The following is a 19,078-nucleotide window of genomic DNA, read 5'->3' as shown; positions in this document are numbered from 1 at the left end:
ATTACATCAAATATCTTGCTACTTGAGCCTGTAGAAATTTAAGTTATGAAATGTAAAATATGCTCTTTTCTTAAATATGTTTTAATGGCTAAACTCCAAACTTAGTAGTTCATTTTTGAATGATGTAGCTTTATTCTACTCATCTGAGTTTGTCTAGACTAGAGTGAATGTCATGATGGAAATCCAGACCTAAGGATTAATCCTCTTTTATAATTCTTTCTATTTGCTGCCAAAGTTTCTGTGGCAACCAGTTTGAATACCAGCTTATTTCTAATGCTGGTAGAAAGCTTAGAACGAAAGGACTGTTTATACCACACACACACACACATACACACATACACACACACAAAATCACAGTATCATAAGATCATAAGGTGGGAAGGGACTTAACCTGAAAGATCTATTTCAACCCCTTCATTTGTTTCATAAATCATAATTTGTTTTCATAAATCAGTAAACTGAGGCCCAGAGAAATCAATGGTTTATCTGAAGTTACAGCTTTAATTAGGGGAATTGTTGTTGTTGAGTTATTTAGTCATATCCAATTCTTTGTGACCCTATGGACCATATCATCATATCATGCCAATAGCGTCCATGGTGTTTTCTTGGCAAAAATACTGGAATACTTTGCCTTTTCCTTCTCCAGTGTATTAAGGCAAACATTGATTAAGTGACTTGCTTGGGGTCACAGAGTTAGTAACTGTCTGAGGCTGCATTTGAATTCAGGTTTTCCTGTTTCAAAGCCTAGCACTTTATCCATTGAGTCACCTACCTACCTTCAATTATGGGGATAGCAAGGACTACTAGTTAGCCAAGGGCTACCACTTCTGTGGAAAAAATATAAAAAGCATGGTAAATTTAAACATGGTATCAAAATAGTTTATTTTAGACATGAATATGAACTTTTCTCCAATGTGATCTCCTCCTCCCTGACATATTTATTCCAGCAAAAGGAAAATTCTTTTGTTTTTATAAAACACTTTTTTTCTTCCTTTGATGAACCTTTTGGACCAAAGTGTTGACTTCAGAGGGATCAAAGAATTTCAGAGCTGAGCACATTCATTGTTGCACTTTACCTGGAAATTCATTATTTTATGAACACACAGCAGTTTTAAAACATGTTTCTCATTACCTCTCAGGAAAAAAGAGGTTCAGTTTTGAAAGTATTTATGAGTGTGTGTGTGTGTGTGTGTGTGTGTGTGTGTGTGTGTGTGTGTATAGCTTTTACCTGCTGAGCACCTGCTTATAGAATGATAAATCATATATTTAAATATAGGAAGTATTTAAGGAATTAACTACTTCAGTTGCTTTTTTTTTTTTTTTTTTTTTTTTGCAAATGAGGGAAAGTCATGCTGAGAAGGAAGAAGAAACCTGTGTAAGCCCTGCTAACAAGTAACAGACTAAAAATAATGCTCTGACTCCAGGTAAAATTATTTTCTCATTTTATCAAATTTAAAGCCTAGAAAGATCATCTAACATGGTTCCCCCTTCAAGTACCCTTGATCCTATCCTCTCCCTTCTTCTCCAGCATATTGTCCTCAGTTATCTAACTCTCTGTCTCACTGTTTCTCATTCTCTCTTTGTCTATCTCTGTCTCTCTACCTGTCTCTCTCTCCTGTGCCCAGGAATGTGCACATGCAAACACACACACACACACACACACACATACACACACACACACACACACACCTTCAGTCTCTCACTAGTCACTGGCTTCTTCTCTGTGTCTGCAACTTGTCCATGCCTCCTCTATCCACAAAAAATTCACTCAATCTGACCCATCTCCACTAGCTAGTCTATATCACTACCCCTGTTTTAGACTAAATTCTTCTTGAAAGCCAACTTCACTGGATGATTCCATTTCTTCTATTCTAACTCACTTTCCAAACCCTTCTGAATCTATCTTTTGATTTCTTCATGCAACTGAAACTGATTTCTGCAAAGCTATCAGTGAGATATCAATTGCCAAATATAAGGACCTTTCCTCAGTCTCCAGACTTCTTAGCCTCTTGTTAGACATTCCTCCAGGCCATGCCCAGTAAAAGTTAGTGTTCCCCAAGTGTATGTCCAGGATCCTCTCTTCTCTTGTTTATACTTCCTTGTTTTTCATCTCCTCAGTTTCCATGAGTTCAATTAACATTTCTATTTCACATGATTCTCAGCCCTATATAGACAGCCCTAGTCTCTCTACTGAGCTTTTGTACCAGGTCAAAAACTATGTTTTGGACATCTCAAATTGGATGTTGCATTAGAATGGCAAACAATGTATCCAAAAGAAAATCTATTATTTCTCTCAAAATCATCCTTCCTTTCAAACTTCCCTATTACTATCAAAGGAACCACCATTCTTCAAGTGGCCAAGGCTCACAATCTGGTATCATACTCCACTCCTCACTTGCCCTCACTCTACACATCCAATGTGTTGCTCAGGCTTGTCAATTCTGTCTTCATAAAATCTCTTATCTAGGTCCCCTTTTCTGCAATCACACAGCCACCACCTTGATGAAATGAAGACCAACTGAACTATTGCAGCACCTTCTAGTTGGTCTCCCTACTCTCAGTCTCCCCACTCCAATCAATCCTCTACCTCAGTTGCCAAAGTGATTTCCTACAGCAGAGCTCTGGCCCTTTCTTAACTCCCACTAAACTTCATTGTCTCCCCATTTCTTCCAAAATCAAAAATAAAAACTTTATTTGGAGGGAGGAATTTAAATTCCTTCACAATCTGGCCCTTTCTAGCCTCCTTACATTTTCATACCCTCCATTTATATTATGTTTTAAATTCACTAACCTACTTGTTGTTCTTTACATATCACACTCCAATTCCAGACTCCGGGCCTTTTCATTGACTGTCCTTCATGCTTAGAATCCTGTCTCTCCTTGCCTTTGCCTCCCGGCTTCACTGACTTCTTTCAAGACTCAGTTCAAATTCCACCTTTTCAAGAAGCCTTTTTGGTTCCCTCCCAGTCTCTTCCTAACTACTAGTTCCTTTCCTCTGATAAGACCTTCTATTTACATTGCATATATCATGTACATACAGGCAGTTGTCTCCCCCATTAGAATGTGAGATTCTTGAGAGAAGAGATCATTTTCTGGTCTTTTTTTAGTACTCTAGCTTTTAGGACAGTACCTAGAATATAGTAACCACTTAATAAATTCTTACCAATTCACCGACCCAGAAATTCCAGTGCTAGCCATATACCCCAAGGAGGTCATCAATAAAAAAGAAAAGCTACATAATATATCAAAATATTGATAGAACTTTTTTGTGAAAGCAAGGAACTAGAAATAAAGTAGATGCTCATATGTACATTATTCTAACCTGAATATATTGGAATATCACTATGCTATAAGAAATGACATATATGATGAATAGAAAAAAGCATGGGAAGACTCTACTTCCTATGGCAATCCTCCAACTCTATCTTTATAGCTATTCTAATGAATAATTTTGCTCTAGAATTCATCATATGGGGTTAGGGACAAAAAAGGCAAGAACTGAGTAGTAGCAATCAAGAAGACATTCTAACTAAGACCAATAGCTATGAACATTTTCTTACAAGGTGAAGGAACCTAAGTCTTGAACTAGAGAATAAATATTACCACATTTCCCAGCCTTTCTACTACAGCTCATACATTCCTAGCATCTATAAAGTCAGTCAGCCCATGAATCTTTACTAAGTAGTTAGTAGTCAACAAGTCAGTTATCAAGCATGTATTAAGTGCATATTATGTGCTGGGCACTGTGCTAACTGTTAGAAATACAAATACAAGCAAAAAGAATAATCTATGATCCTTGAGGAGCTCACGTTCTTGTGAGGGAAGACAATATATAAAAGGAAGCAGAAAGGGAGTGAGGAGGAGTAGAATGAGAAGGAGATGGTAAGGAAAGTCCAGAGAGTCAGAAATGGAGCTTAGAGAGGAAGGGAGACATGTTCACAGTTAGTCTGGGCATTTCACTTAAAATCTTAAAGCACCTGGAAGAAATCAACCAATCAGAATAAAGAGCCACATATGGTGGGGGAGGGAGATGCTAGGATAAGAAGGCTAAGGACAGAGAAATCTTCCTTTGGTCCAGGCATTGTCCTAAATATGGGCAGACAAGTCAAGGTTTTGTGTGAGAGATGCTTTGAGAAAATTGTAACATGGTTAGAGCTAGGAAAAATGAGAGCAGTCCAGCTGTTACTTGTTTTGATTAGAAAGTCCCTTCCACTGTTTTTACACTAAGGAGGGCCATTTGGAATAACTAATGCCAGCTCCACAGAGTATTTGGAATTGTTAGGATGATCATAGATTTCTAGCCTACGTGGCAGATTGTTAGAACGTGGTGGCAAAATTAATGTTTGAGGAAATCTGTTGCCCTTTCCCCTTTCAGATTTCTTTCCATCTTCTCTGTAATATCTTCCATTACCTAGGTCTTTACATGTTATCTCTTTGAAAACCATTGAGAGCATTTTTATATTTCCAGGTGACCAGTGCAGGTCACTCTTCTGTTACACTTTTCCCTTTCTATGAGGCTGATGTCTTTTTGAGTCCCACTTGTGCTTAATGTCCTTGAAGTGACTTTTCATCATTGACAAGTTATTATTGACAACATGCCTCAAGGTTTGCCCTTTAGGTTGCCAACAGATTTGATTCTTCTATGATCACAATGTTCTTTTAATTGTAACCATATAGTACCAACCAGGAAAATATTGGTGTTTTTAAAAATGGGGCTTTGTGGCAGGAAACTTCTTGGAATTATTGAAAGCGTATTTAATTTCCCAAATGAAAGCCAGCCTACTATTTTACTTCCATTCAATTTGGCCATTTTACCTGGAGTTTATGTGTCCTTTGCCCAGAGACTGTCCACAGTGTAAGTGCTGATAGATTAACTCAATGGGCTTCTCACGTAACTGCATATTATAATCTAGGCAATATTCATTTTTCAGTCACTTCATTTTTTTTCCTGTAGCCTGAGCTCCTCTGAATGGGTCCTCATAGATGTGCTTGAGATGCTCTGGTTTTCCCAGGTTTGATGCAAGTAGCACATTTATAGTTAGGAAGGAATCCCTCTTCTATTTGAATTTTGCACAGGAGATCCTCCATGACACTGGGAAGTCCTTAGTGAGACAATTCCTCTCCATTTCATGCCTTGTATGGTACTAATACTCAGAAACTTAATAAGCAAAGTAATCTCCATGTTTCCAACTGTAATGGAATCTTATAGTAGGTTAACATACATACATATATATATATACATATATATATATATATATATGACATTTTATTGGAGAAGAGTCCACAAAGCTGAATTTTGCATGTGTTATGAGGCACATGGGGTTGAACAACCCCTCAGCCAGCCACTTCACTATCATATATTTCCTCTTCTTCCTTTTTCAAGAATGATCTAGGGGTATATTTGGATATTTCCTTATTAATTAATAAAATATCAATCTCTCTCTCATCTAATGAAGGAGGCAGCTAGGTATGTACAGTAAACAAAGCTCTGGACCTGAAGTCAGGAAAACCTCAATTCAAAATCTAGCCTCAAGACATTTCTGAGCTTTATGACCCTGAGCAAGTCATTTACCTTCAGTCTGCCCTAGTTTCTTCATCTATAAAATAATAATAATATTACTAAGGTATACCTAATAAAATTATTCTTACAACATTTAGCATCTCTTCTTAAAGAAACAGTGACATTTTCTATAGCTTCTGTAGAGGATGCATTTGAAACAAGGGCTACACTCTCATGACTCAAATGCCTTTTTGTAACAATTAACTAATAAGTATTTTTAAAGTAACTACTCTGTGACTAGAACTCCTCTAGGCACTGGGGTTATAAAAACAAACAAAAAAAATCCCTAATTCTCCCTAACTATGTATCTTCCATAAAGCTTTCTCACACTGTTGTACTCCATAGTAATCCCTAAATTCATGTCATCCATTGTCTGTATCAGCAGTTAAGCACAGTCCTTGGCATATGTTGCTCAGTTGTTTTAGTTGTGTCCAACCCTTCATGGCCCCATTTGGGGTTTTCTTGGCAAAGATAATAGAGTCATTTGCCATTTCCTTTTCCAGCTTATTTCACAGATGAGGAAACTGACTCAAGCAGGGTTAAGTGACTTGCCCAGAGTCACACAGCTAGTGTCTGAAGCCAGATTTGAACTCAGAAAGATGAATCTTCCTTGCTTCAGGCCTAGTGCACTATACACTGCACCATCCACCTGCCTGGTATATATTAGATGCATAATAAATACTTGTTGCCACATTACCCACTTGATAATTCATCATGTTACAGGCTGAAACTTTGTAAGATATCTTCTCAAGGACCATGCCTTTAACACAAAGCATTGTGGCTTTCGTGGATTGGCCAACAATAAGTCCCAGCACATCGATCATTATTGGGGCTCTGATGGTTCAGACTGAGTGTAAATAGCAATTGTTTCTGTCTTGGTCAAAACCCTGAGGGTCTTCCCCTCCCTAGCCTTAACCACTGAATGGGTGTTCCCTCAAACAAACTGAGACTGGGAAAAGACCTTAGCTTTAAAAAGCCAAGAATCTCCCACTGCAACTGGGGACATCTTCAGTTGTCCTGATTTATATTTTGCCGTTGGACCCAGATGACTCCAGAGGAGAAAGTACAAGTGATTTTTTTTTGACTAGCTTAAAGAGGCTATTCTTTGCCTCATTTCTTACCTAGCCTTAATCACTGAGTGGGCATTGCCTCAGACAAACTGAGACATGGGAAAGACCTTCCTTAGTTTAAGAAGGCCCAGATCTCCCACTGCATCTGGGGTCATCTCCAGTCATTCTGATTATATCTTGCAACTGGACCAAGGCAGCTCCAGAGGAGAAAGTAAGGCTAGTGTCTTTGTACATCTCTCCCTCACTTAAATCCAAATCACTTGCAAGTCCTAGTATCACCTTCCTGATGCCATGGTCCTCTTCAAGAACAAAAAACAGATGACAACAATGTTCTAGGTTGTATCGTGTAACTTTGTAGTTTTATTTAATTTTTTAAAATTTAACTTTCCTTTGATTTATACCTTCTCTACTCAAATAAATTTTAAATTCCTTGAAGACTTAGGCTTTGTCTTATACTTCTTTGTCCCTCTGTGAGACTTTCAACCACATCTTGTTCATAGCAGTTTCTCAATCAATATTTACTCAACTGACTTAGACAAGACATTAGATCTTTGGGGGAGTGGTGGCTAAAACTACTTTCCCCCATCATTAAACACTTCCAGGCAAAGTATTTGATCATCAGTGTATGGATAATAGTCTTAAATCCTGTCCCATCTATGCAAAGCTCAACTGAAGCACATTCTTGATATAAGATCTCTACACAGACATTTCAAGAATGTTTGCTTGAATGAATGAACTAAGGAAAATCAAATGAATTATTATGATAGTTTTAGAGAATCTCAAAGTTAATGTCTGAGTTTGTTTTAATTCTTAAATTTTTTTTCTAATAATAAATTCACCATTACTTTCTAACTAGTAACCATGAAGCCATCAAATTGGACTGCAACTTGGCTTATCAGACCATCCCGGGTGCCTTTATGATTATAAAAATTAGCACAGTGTAAGTGATTGAATAGTGATCTGTCAGTGGTTTAATTAGTTCAAATAAGGCAGTTAGTAAGCTGCAGCCTGTTAATTTTAGTTTTGTGCTTTTTTATGCGCAGTGTGTATGTAAGCATTCTCCTTACTGCTGCCTGAGAGTCTACGCAGAGTCTGGATTTGATATACTCTCTCTCTTGGCACACATTCCTGATTTTAACCCCTCACTCCAGAGAGGGAGAAGAAGAAATATGGCTCTTGATCATACAATATCAAACTGTGGTAGAAGAAAAAAAGGAACCAATATCTTAAAACAGCAGTCATTGTGACAGCAAGTAAACACAGCATCAATGAGTATTTCTAATAGCCTGAGGTCAACCAGTTAGCCTCCTCCCAGGCCTTGTCATCCAAACCCTACCACTTTCAATCTACCTTCATCCCCACAAGAAGGTTGCAAGTCTGTCTAAGCACTGATTCATAGAGCAACCATGGAAGGCAGAATTATTTGGAAAACCACTTTCCCATCACCAGACTACTTGTCAATTTTTCAATGTGGGAATCATTTGTGACTGACACAAGAACATGGAGCTGAAGTCTGCCCAGGGTCTTGAAATGAATGGACTTAAATGAGTCCATGAGTCAGACATCAACTGGAGCAATGAAAACTTTTGGGAGTACCCCAGTATCACTACATCGATGCCCAAGATCTAACCTCATCGGAAAAGAAAGAAAAACATTTACAGCCCTGGAACCTTTGCTGAAGCAAACATGTGATACTTTCCTTCTCCTTCTCTTTATTCTTCCCACCTTGCTTTTTCAAACTTTGGTGCATGGACATCATGAGATCTATTCTTACCTAACCAAAGTCAATGTTGGAACTGTGTAGTCAGTTCTTATACTCACCACAGATGTATAGATAGGAGACTAACTTGTCTTATACCCTCTCCTTTGATGTTCAACTGTCATAATGCCAGATGCAAATTTATAAAACTAATATCCTAAAAACACAAGAGAAGCCAAATAGGCTTGGGTCCATCAGATCATCTTCTTCCTTTGAAATTCATTTGTACAAGTGCACTATGAAATCGAGGCATTTCATGCTGAAATAGCATTTGCAAATTTGGTAATTGGAACCATTTTGTTGAGATTGCACCCTAGAAATGCCATTGAATTTCATTTATAAGCAAACCAACTGAGTTTGAAATGATGGTAAATGTGCCAGATGGAAGAAAAAATAATCCAAATGGATTCACTGAGGGTTTTTTTTTATTAACAAAGAAATGGTCCAATGAGTATTTGTCTTTTTCACACTGGTAGGTTTAATTTGTTGAATGAAAACAATGGGCTAGAGGGTTATAGAATTCTGTATTTTGTGCCATTTTAACATTTATGTTTGTCATTTATGAGCCCATGCTGGGAATTGATTTATACATTTATGTCTTTAGCTTTTGTATTTAGAATAATGGGATAGTTTGTTATACTTGTGGATCTCCTTTATAGATGAGTAGTTTTGATGTTATCTTCTTTATTTAAGAAGTTGAGATAAAATGGGTATGAGAGGAATCACCCAATGGCTTAGTCTGACCATTTGTAAATCAGACTAATTTTTAATTCTTGATGTACTTTCACTACAATTCTATTCCTGGTCTCAAAGTGGTTTAGAGGTGACCCTGTGGTCTTCAAGTCTATGCCAGAACAGCATGAGATGTGACAAGACTGACTAGGTTGGAATGGCCTTCAGAATGGACAGGGTGAGAAACTCCATGGCTCTCAGTTGAGTGATTCAAGAATTTATCACCCTATAAGTGACTCAAGTCTCTCAGATTTCTTACTAAGGCTTTAGCACGGTTGGGCTCTGTGTCATTAGCATTAAGTGTCCACCTGGATGAAATCTAGGAAAGGTATAGGAAATAATAAAAGCAAGAAGTAAAGGCAAACAGAAGAGATTTGTGTGTTATCTTGTCCCTGTAGATAAATGACAGTCGTGTGTTGACACAAAGGGAATTATAATGAGCTGAGCAAGATGTTCTAATAATGGTATTTTGTAGATAATAAAAATGGTAATAAAATAATGATAGTGGTAATTAAAGATGAAGATAAGGATAACAATAAGGTAAAGATGATGGGGTGAGGGTGAAGATGATGATATTAAAACAATACAATAATATGCATATATTTATTTGTATTTTGCTTCTTCCATCAGATTGTAAACTCCTTGAGGGTAGAGACTATCTTTTGCTTCTTTTTTTTTTTAATCTCTAACACAATACCTGGAAAATAGAAGGTACTTAAGAAATGCTTACTGAATTGAATCCTCCACTTGGCATCTTAAAGCCCATCACAGTTTATTACTCTCCCTTATGCATTCTATATTGCAACCAAACTGTGTTCTATGATATTCCTTGTAGATAGCATTCCATCTTTTCACAAAGTATCTGTCACCCATTCCTACAGTTTCAATTCTACCTCTGGGAACCACTAGCTCCCTTCAAGGCTTAAATGCCACTTCTTTCAAGAGAATTTTCCTACTTTCCTAGTACTCCCTAGCTTCAGAAACCAATTTGTATTTATTTTGTATTTATCTTGTATTTACTTATCTATGAATACTATATTGCCCCCCAGAAGATCACTATTAAAATGATAAAGACTGTCATATTTTTTCTTATCTGTTTTTTCCAGCATCTTCCTCATAATGTTAATTCGAAAAACATTTGCTGCTTGAGTAACATGCTAAATCATTTCCCCCAAGCTATAGTCTATGCGACAACATGGTCAAATGGCATGGCAGTTTTCTCCCAAGTATCAGCTTTACCTCTACTACAATGGTGACTATCTGCCCCTTTAAGACTTCAGATGACTCTGCTATTCCTTTTTGTTCATTCCATCAGGGTATTCCAGTTTCAAAGTTGCTTCTCCATCTCATCACAAATAGTTATATTATAATCCTGACCTGAGTTCCTTTAATGAATGAATACATTTCTTTCTTTTTTAAAAAATAAGTGTCCAATTCAACCTGTCAATATCAGAGGAAAACACATTTTAAAACAAATGTAACATGTAATTGTCTTTACAGAGGTCCCAAAAATAATTTGAATTTAATATGAGTTGACAAAAGTTGATGGAAGACAATCAAAGTTAGGAAAGGTTAATAGTGAGCTTTGGCATTACCAAGCAAAAGTTTCAAATTTCTGCACGGGTTCCTAAACCTGTCCAGCCTTCATTTGGATGTTGAAAGTGAAAACTAACGAAGTGGAAATTATGATTGGAATGTGCTATTGGCTTCAAAACTGACTATGAAAATGAGAAGTTAGGTATTCATGGGAAAATCAACTTCATCTCTATCACCCCTAAGAGAGAGAAAGTTTAGAACTGAAAGAGATCCCTAAGATTCTAGGTATCAATAGATGGCTGGAATTCCTCAGTCAACAAGCATTGATTAAGCACTAGGTATTGCCAGACATCGTACTAAGTGTTGTACTCAAGAAGTGTTTCACAAAGATGTGAATAGATGGGATCTTACTAATGAGAAAAACAGAAAGTCGATAGGGTTAAAGATATGAGATTCTTCACTGTGGCATACAGTCACATACATTTAAGCGTAAACAAGCTCACACATATAAATTTTCTATCCTTTCCATTTCAGACAAATATATGATCATTATCTGACCTGATATTGAATGAACAAAGATTATTTGAGTTTAATATCAGTCTCAAACCAAAATTCAAATAACAACCTGCACATCGGTTTAAAAATAATAACATTTCATGAAAGCTTGAAAAAAAATGGTTTTCAAATAGTCAAGATATCAAAAAGGAAATTGAAAATACAACAGTGGAGTTCACTTCATGTCATAAAGATCTGTCCCTCAAACTTAATAAAAAACAAGTAATGACAACTCAGAATTAGCTTTAAAATGTCAGATTTCAATTTAAAATGCTGCTACAAATCAGAAACAAAAAAACTTCCTTTAAAAAAGTTGGGATGGAGGTAAGATTACTCCAATCACTTTGTCAGTCTTAGAAAGTAATGAAGAGATGTCCTTCTCCCCTCCAAGGCTTTGAAAGGAACCTACTTATATTGTTTTCATTTACTCTCCTTTCACTCATCCTTAAAATACAAAAGAGAATAGTTGAGCTTAAGACCAGTTCAGGAAAAATTTGATTCTCCCTGTTCCAGAACAGCAGGATATTGAATTGTCCTCCCTGTAGTCACAAGAAAAAACAACACTTTTCCTTCAATAGGAACAAGGTCAAATTTTTCTGTCTCTCAGATTCTTACACCTAGCTCTGTATCTATAAGCTAGAAAATAAATTCATAATTATTAATATATCATCTAAGCCAGGACTTCAATTTTAAAAAATAAGGTAATTAAAAAACTCCCACAAAATTAGTATTGTTCACCTCAATATTCATGGATGCTATAATCCTATAACCAATAACAGGAATGTGACAGATCTACAAATATGTGTAATTTTTTCATTTTGCTCAGCATCCATCCTGCTCAATCTTGACTCTTCCTACTGATCTCAGAGCATTAATCCATCTTCCTAAGGCCCTCAAAATCCATCTTCCTAAGGCCATATATTATTTTCAAGCTTGATTTGCAAAATGCCTTTCTAAGTTGAAGTTTAAATTGCCTACCCATGATTAGTCCATTTTTAGTTCATATTGCTTAACTTAGTTCATACACATTAGTCAGGAGTTCACTCATTCTCTGTGAAGACATGTAGCTCAAAATTTGCTTTCTATTTTTACTTGTATTCGAAGAGGTCATGACTCCTTCATAAATTAAATTCTGTATGGTCCCTCCAGGCCAAAGTCAAAGGCCAAGTTCCTCTAAACATGAAAAGGAAGGGGGAGGGAGAAAATCACCAAGTACATTCACCAAGAAAGTTACTGTAGAAAGTAGCTACAATATAGGAAGAAAAATATGAGTAGAGATGTTCAGAAATTCACAGAAAAGACAAATTAGGAGCTAACACTAAAAACCATGGCTTCAGATATTTATATGCAAATGCATAGAGGATAGCTACAAAGCATAAAGAACTAGAAATCCAAATGCAAAGAGGCAAATTTAATTTCAGAGATATTACTAAGAATTTATGGGATAAAAAACCATGATTAGAATATGTCTCTACAAAGGTATACTTCATTCAAAGTAAAGATGCCAGATAAGAGATAAGGGTAGAGGAAGCAAGTAGTACTGTATATTAAAAGGTTTCAGTAGAATTCAAGTAGAGCTGCATTTAGCATAGGGTGATTAGAGTTTTGTGACAAATCATTGCCATGCATGAGAGTACACTTTATCAGCCTGGGCATCAGCAATGAGGAGCACACATTCTCCCCATGACTATTAAACTGGCTATTTGGGATGTAACAGAAGCCATTGAGGTGCAGACAACTATTATGGGGAAGAAATGTGTCTGCCTTCCAAGATATTGATATCCAGTACAGAGAAGCATACAACCACACATTAACCAGATTAAAGGGCATTATTTTCTAAGAGTCTGATCACCATATTTCCCCCTTCCTCGACCTGCTTTCCATCACTTACATGAACCACACAGCTGTCAATACAATGATCTAAGACAATTCCAAAGGACTCATGATGAAAAATGTTATACACCTCTAGAAAGAGAAATGATGGAGGCTGAGTGTAGATTGAGCCATACTTTTTACACTTTTTCTTGGTGCTTTTCTTTTGGGGGTGGGAGGAGGTCTATATTTTCTTTCACAATGTGATTAGTGTACAACTATATTTTGATGACAACTTATATCAGATTGCTTGTCTTCTCAATGAGGGGAAAGAGGATGTAGGGTGGGAGAGAGTTGGAACTCCAAAAAAATTTTTTACAGTTTTTTATTTTATTTTACCAGAACAGAAATACAAAATAGAAAAAGACAAAAACATATCATAAACTTAAATATTAAAACTAAATATAAAATACGAAAGAAAAAAGCATGTCACGTGCATAGCAGAACATATGAGAGGATTCAAAATATGTAACAATAAATTTTCATTTCTAGAAAGCCTGTATGATAAATAATACACCTTGTGTTGAGAATTGTCCATCTTTTCTTTGCTTCCTAGTGTTTTCTTTTGTTCTCTGCTGAGTGCTTTTTAACTTTGTTCTTTTTTTCTCTCCTCCCTTCCCCACCAGAAGGCTACAATATAATTTAGATATGTTTCTTTATATATACATACATATACAGATATACATATATACACACTTATGCATACATACATATGTATATAGACATATATTTTCCCAAACATACTCTACTCCTGCTCTTTTTTTTATATTTGTACATATCTTTTGTTTCCTATCCCTCCTGCCTCCTCTACTTCACTTCTACCTGCTATAGCGCCTTCCTATTACTTGCCTACCTCCCCTCCTCCACCAGCCACCCTGCCCTCCTAATACTTGCCTTTCCCCCTCCAAGAATCCTTTTCCTATGTTCCCATTCCCATTGATCTGAACTCCCTTTACCCACATTCTCCTCTCTAAAAATCCCTCCCTTGTCTTAATCCCTCCCTTGTGCTCTCCCCTCTCACTATACCCCTACCAGTTTATTCCTTCTAAATTTAGAAGACTTTTATACTCTTCTAAATATATATGTATTGTTTCCTTCTAAACCCATTCCCTATGAAAGTAGGTTGCCAGAACTACCAGCCCTCCTCCCCCATCTAAATCCTCTGTATCCTTTCTTCTTCTTGCACCTCTTTTGTATAAAACAGTCACTGTTTTTAGCTGTTTCTAAATGGTTTTATTTTTTAAATTCATATCATAGTCAGGTTTATCCCCTTCTTTCTTACGAGTTCAACAATTATTAGTAAGAGTGTTAGACATACATTTTACATTTTGTGTTATATAAAAGGTAAGCAGTCTGTTCCTATGAATCCCTTATAGTCAGTCTTTGGTATGTACCTTATGTTTCTCTTGGTTCCTGTATGCCGAATCTTCTATTCAGTTGGAGGTTCTTTTAAACAAAGTCTTGAAAGTCTGAGGGTTTGTCAAATGTCCATTTTTTTTTCATTCAAAATAATACTGAAATTTAAAGGGTATGATATTTTCAGCTGAAACCCCAGGTCTTTTGCTCTTCGATATACTGTGTTCCAAGACCTGCAGTCCTTTAATGTCTCTGCTGCTAGGTCTTGTGTAATTCTAATTGTGGCACCATCATATTTGAATTGTTTTAATCTTGATGCTTTTAATATTTTATCCTTGAGCTGGGGGTTTTAGAATTTGACTATGATATTCCTATGAGTTTTCCTCATAGTATCTCTTTTAAGTGGTATTTGATGGATTTTCTCTATTTCTACTTCCCTGCCTTGTTCTAATGCTTCAGGACAATATTCTTTGATGATTTCTTGTATTATTGTATCAAGATTCTTTTTTTGATCATAACTTTCAGTTACTCCAATTATTTTTATATTTTTCTCTTCCTGATCTATTCTCTGAATCTGCTGTTTTTCTTATAAGATGTTTCAGTTTCCCTTCTATTTTTTCATTATTCATGTTTTGTTTAATTATTTCTTGATCTCTTATAATTTCACTGGCTTCACTTTGCCCAATTCTAATTTTCAAGGTGTCATTTTCCTCCTTGAGATTCTGGATCTCCTTTTCTAATTGGTTGGCCTTCCTTTCATAACTTTCTTGGGTTCTTTTGGACTTTATTTATTTGCTTATTTTTAGTTTTTCCTCCATCTCTGTCATTTGATTTTTAGTCTTCTTTAAGATCTTCTATAAATTCTTTTTTGGGCAAGTGACCATTTGACATCCCTCTTTGGGGGTTTCTTTACTTTAATATCCTCCTCTGAAAATGAACCCCAGTCATCTATATTCCCATAATAGGTCCGTTCCTCCTCAGCAGAGGTTCCTGCAATCTTCCTGGGCTGAAACGCAGGACTCCCCTCGCTATGCCAGAGTGAAAAGTTCCAGCGGCTGGGGCAGAGGCAGCCTCTCAAACCAACTATCCCTGGGACTTGCCGATAGTTTTTTAAGCAGCTTGCCACTTGTTGAAAGTGAACCTAGTCTGGAGATGTTTACTCCGTGCAGGGACCAAACCTGGTCCTGGGGTTTTTATTGAGATCTCAAACTGTCCAAGGAAGACCCCTGTTGTGCCCCTATTTTTCTTTGTCTCCACCCCCACTTTGTTCACCCTAAGGTGCTATTTTAACTCTTTTGTGGGGGAAAATCTTGAGAGTTTGTAATTTTCTGACCTACTTCACCATCTTCCCCATTTTTTTTCCTAAATTAGAAAAAGAGCGATTAATTGGCTGTCCTAGGGATCTACTACATCTTTTACCTACTCTGCATACATTTTGTAAGTGTCTTGTTTCCATGTTCTCTCTCCATTAGAATGTAAGCTGCTTGATGGTAGGGACTAATTTTAATTTTCATCCCCAGTGTTTAGCACCATGCCAGACATGTAGAAATTCACTGAGCAATGATAATAGTGATGATATAACTAATATCTATATCAGGCTCTAAGATTTGCAGTGTCATCCGTACTTCTTAAACTCTGGGTTTTGAACCCAGTAAAAGGTTTCTGAAAGTGCAATGACCAAAAATTAATTAAAAATCAAGAGCATGAATCTGAGGTATTTCTGGCAGCATTTGCCCATATTGCATCATGCAACTTCATTGCAAGGTATGCCCAATTTTCATTGTTCCTGCCCGCAGGCCACATGAGTGGAAAAAGTTTAAGAAACCCAGCTTTACATATCTCATTTCATTTGATCTTCACAGCAACCCCTTAGGGTAAACATTATGCCTATTTTAAAGAAAAGCAACCTGAGGCAGAGAGGGGTAAAGTTATTTGCCTAGAGTCATAAAACAAGGAAATGTGTGAGCCAAGATTTGAACTCTAGTCCACCATTCTCTCCATGATACCACTTAGTGATGTCTGTTGACTGACTTACATTTGGGATATCCATAACCAGTGATAATATTGATAATATATTGGTAATAATATTGATAATGTAATCCTATGTGGATGTTGCCCTGCCTCCTTCTCCTACTCCAGCTCTGAGTTTCCCACAGAAGCCAGAATTCTGAATTATGCTTCTGATTTCAAGTTCAATGTAAATTATTAACAGTATGATATGGCAAATGAGAGACCTAATACAATTAACTCAGGCTGTATTAATAAAAATATATTGCCTAGAACAAGGGAGTTGATAGTCCCACTAGTATCCTGCTTTGCTCAGATCTTATCTGTAATATGTTCAGTCGGTGAGTACTGCTCACTGAAAGGAAGAACACTAATAAATTAGAGAGCATGTCTAGGAGGGCAACCAGGGTGGTGACAGGTCTTAGGTTTATAGGCTGAAAGAATTGGGAATGTTTATCCAGGAGAAGAGAGATTTTAGAATAAATGGATAGCTATCTTCAGTTATTTGAATGACTATAATGTGGAAGAAGGACTATGCATTTTCTGTTTTCTCCCAGCAATATCTAAAATCAGTGAATGGAAGTTTCAAAGAAGCAAATTTAGACTTAATGTAAGGAAAAAAAACACATTTCCTAACACTTAGAGCCACCCCAAAGTGAAATAAGTTGCTTCAGAAAATAGTGGATTCTCCCTCACTGAAGTTATCCAAGAAAAGGTTGAATGACAACTAACTGTGTCTATGGCAGAAGGAAGTTGTTTTCTTTGGTTCAGACTGGACTAGATGACTTCTGAGGTGCCCTCCACCTCTGAGATCCTGTGATCCTATGACTTTTCTGATGGTATTGTAACATTTTCTTTGTGTTATCTCACAAAGAATTTTGCCCCCATAAGCTGTCACTCTCTAACTGCACTACAGAGTTCATAGTTCTCAGGTTCCTAGTCTGGTCTGCCATTATCACCAATTTAAGAGTAGCTTTTCCATTAGTCTGAACACAAAGCAGAAAGCAGAGTTTGGGAGGGCAGATATACAGAAAGGAAAATTATGTATGTGGACCAGGAGAATGGAGGGCTGTTGCAATCCCCCTTTTCACTTAACTTTTGTTCTCATTCAGTTACCCTTTTCATGCAAGTCAGAGAGTGAGATGGGCTTTAAAGCCCCAGCCTTCACACAGTTTCTGTGTGTGTGTGTGTATGTGTGTGTGTGTGTGTGTGTGTGTGTGTGTGTGTGTGTGTGTTGGGTTTTAGGGACAGAGAATACAAATCATGAGTTAAACAGGAGTTATAAAGTATATTCTAAGCGTATTTAGTGTTTTGTTTTTTGCCTTTTTGGAGAGGATATTGTTTTGTTTTGCTTTAAAATTACAGATGTTGAATCTGTAAGACACAGGAAGCCAAAAAAAGAGCTTTAATCTTAGCCTAGAGGCAGGGTAGTTACTTTTTTGCTCTTTGACCTTATTCAGGTATGTTAGTTTATAGCCTTGGCTATGGAGAACAATGATTATCAGCCTGCCCCTGTCATAGGAGCATTTCTCATCACTGCATCTTGACAGATGGGAGCTGAGATGCCAGAGGATAGAGCAAAAGAATAAAAGTCAAGAAGAGAGTAGCAGAGAGAATCTTGGTGACCATGAGAAAGTTAGAGACATCCAGCAGAGACAATGAGGAGCCTAGAACATAGTAAGTACTCAATAAATGTTTTTATTTTCATTAAGTCATTCATTCAGCAAACAACAGCAGAGGAGATCAAAAGTTCCCAAATACCAAAGATATGAGTTTCACTGCCTCTACTTGTCCTCTCTGAGTGTGTCCTCCACATGTGGGCCCTAGCCACATCACTCCTTGACATGTTCCCTTTTGTCCATGTTTCCTTTTCATTTATCTTCCCAGCATCTGTCTGCTATGAGTGTTCCCTAGTTATGTGTGCATGTATGTTACCCCTTACTGGTTGAGTATATCCTATGTGTACATGGGGGTTATGTTTTTGTCACATTATTTGTTATACTGTTTGAGCAAATGTATACTAAATTAAATTAAAGTAACTGATTGGCAAAAGTAAACTCATTGTTAGGAGTTCCTGAGCTATGATTTTGAAAGGGTTCTGAGTTCATCAATTCTCTGATAACTTTTCTGGGAATTTGCACATGAGGTAGAAGATGCCCAGGTGCTTCATAAGATACACACTATAAAGAACATCACCTCATTTACTTTGCCCTGATGAAAGAACAATAAGATTTCCTTAAACCTTCCAATCATGGCTGCCTCTCCATAGCCAAGTGTAGTTAAATGTAGAAAGGGAGAGATAATATGAGTCAAGCAGGAAAAGCAAAATTAAAAAAAAAAACAAAACAAGAAACCTATTCAAGTTTCAGACTATCTTAAAGGTAATCTGACCAACTGAAGCAGAGTTTTAAAAGTAATTTTCTCCCATAATGGCACTTGCTATGTGCAAAGCATGGACTTTAGCTAAAGCATTACGTAGCCTGAAATGTATCCTACCTTACACACCTCTTCCTACAACCAAATGTTCATATTACTACCTGCTACAGCTTCCCTTATCTTCTAAGAGGCATGTAGTGCAGTGGGAATTATGTTGGATTTGGAGTCAGAGAACCCTGTTTGTAAAACACTTCA

Source organism: Trichosurus vulpecula, chromosome 1 (genome assembly GCF_011100635.1).
Source record: "Trichosurus vulpecula isolate mTriVul1 chromosome 1, mTriVul1.pri, whole genome shotgun sequence".
Lineage (NCBI taxonomy): Eukaryota > Metazoa > Chordata > Mammalia > Diprotodontia > Phalangeridae > Trichosurus > Trichosurus vulpecula.
Note: the sequence above shows the minus strand (reverse complement) of the source record.